At 45.7% G+C, this 1,919-nt stretch overlaps 1 non-coding gene across 1 annotated transcript; it reads right to left on the bottom strand.

The window, feature by feature from the left end:
- Nucleotides 1-1,586: 1,586 nt before the first annotated feature.
- TRNAC-GCA (transfer RNA cysteine (anticodon GCA)) lies at nucleotides 1,587-1,658 on the bottom strand. The gene has a single exon. It is a non-coding gene; the product is annotated as a tRNA-Cys (tRNA).
- Nucleotides 1,659-1,919: the final 261 nt, after the last annotated feature.

Here is a 1,919-nt window from a genome sequence, read left to right as displayed (position 1 = left end):
TTGTTTGGGCTGATATTAAAAATGGGGCCCAAGACCAGGGCATCCAGCGGTTAATTGTTTTTACAGACCACCTGAGGCTGTATGTTCTGGAGCAGTGTTCCCATAGATTAGTATGTCTTCAGAAACACCAGGAGTCTGGGGTAGTTGAGATCGCAATTAGTAGTTAAAAGAAGATCCTGTTTATTCAGGCCTTCCTCTAGTTGCTAAAATATGTAAGCAGACCATGTGCAATCACACTTAAAGTTGAAGTCCCTGGCCCAGTTATTGCTAATAATGATACCAATGTTTAACCATGTACTGACGTCATGGCCTACTACGGATGAATCCTAGAAAGAGGCGTGTTCTGAATACGATTTGAAGAAGACTATCAAGATAAGACTGGCCAATGAAAATTGAAGAAATGGGAAAAGATGGGATTTCTTTGAAGAGATTCCAGTGCAATCATGTTTGAGGGTGTACTGCTGTAAAGTGTATGGAAGTGTTTTAACTGTTGCCAAACTGTATAAAAGATGTGAACTGATGTAGTATTTTTGAGAGTTGGGTTACTTTGGTCCTGTAACACCATCTAACCACTTCCCAGAGCTGTGTACAATAAACTTGTTTTATGTACAACCGTGTACTCACTTCTTAAGTGGTGGGCCTGGTTGGGTTGAGGAGATTAAAGGTCCATCAGGACGCACTGTAACCAGGGTCTGGCTCACTGGAGGCGGCAGCCCCAGCAAATGCTCACTGGCATCCTTCCTGGCGCTTCCTCCACATCTAGCATGCAAACCTCTGACCTGCAATGTGTGCACAGATTCGGCAGCAGGTGCATCATGCAAGTGATGTACCTTACAAATTGCCTTCTAGGTGTCTTTTCTGCGGGTTTACCTGTCTAAGTGAGGCGGTGCAAAAAAATTGATATTCCGAAAGGAAAGTAGAGTAGAATCCTATTGTGCTGGATGCAAAGCTTTGAATTAATCATAACCTGTGTCCTTGGACTGGGCAGTACTGAATGTCATATGTTTAGCCCACCTGTGCCGTTGCCAAGGGGGTCCAGCCACATGCAAATGGCCCTTGGCCCTACTAACAAAAGCGTTAGTCCAGTCTGAACTGCTAGGGTGTGTGCATTCTCTGTGGGCACACAAGCAATCACAAGCATGCCGTGTGGTTTTGCAGTTTGGTAAGTCTGCTCACACTGGTGGCAGGACCAGGACTGACTTTCATGCAGCAGTGTATGGTCGGCTGCCCAGAGAAATGCCAGGTTATTATTGAACACAAGCAAACATGGCACAGCCTAGCATTTTCTGAGTTGGCAATTCCGATTTTTGAAGGCCAGGCACGCTTGTTCCTTTTTCCTTCTGAAAGAGTGTGGGTGGGCCCGTGTAGGGACATTTCTGACTACATAATTAAAAACGAAAGTATGTACTTCGTTCGACTTTGAAACCGTAAATGTATACATTTTAATTAAGAGTACAGAGCAGCGAGTACTCACTGGTATCTGCTTTGCACATAAAAGAAAGACAATTCTTTATGAAGTGAGAAACGTAAGACTAATAACAATAATTCAACAAAAGTAAGACTCATATTAACAATTACACAAAAGAAGGGGACACCCGGATTTGAACCGGGGACCTCTTGATCTGCAGTCAAATGCTCTACCACTGAGCTATATCCCCGTGCAGAACAAGCGTTGCCAGGTTCTTTTAAGAGCACTGGGCCGTGTGAAGCGCGTGAGTGGAGCGGACTCCTGGCGAAGGCGAGAACAAGAGGTTATACTGGGAAGATGCCGCGCCGAGGGGAAGAGGAGCAAGAGGAGAAAAGGAGACACATCTGTTGTGTTGGTTGGAGCTGTTCCAGCTGTATGGAAAGAGACACCGTTGAGAGCAGTGAAGGCGAATGAGAGGCGAGGGTCCGGGGTGTGGGGCTCTGTTGAGCGC

The sequence above is a fragment of the Ambystoma mexicanum genome, chromosome 1p, assembly GCF_040938575.1.
Source record: "Ambystoma mexicanum isolate Mex_15411 chromosome 1p, UKY_AmexF1_1, whole genome shotgun sequence".
Lineage (NCBI taxonomy): Eukaryota > Metazoa > Chordata > Amphibia > Caudata > Ambystomatidae > Ambystoma > Ambystoma mexicanum.
Note: the sequence above shows the minus strand (reverse complement) of the source record. Positions and strands in the feature narration are given on the sequence as shown.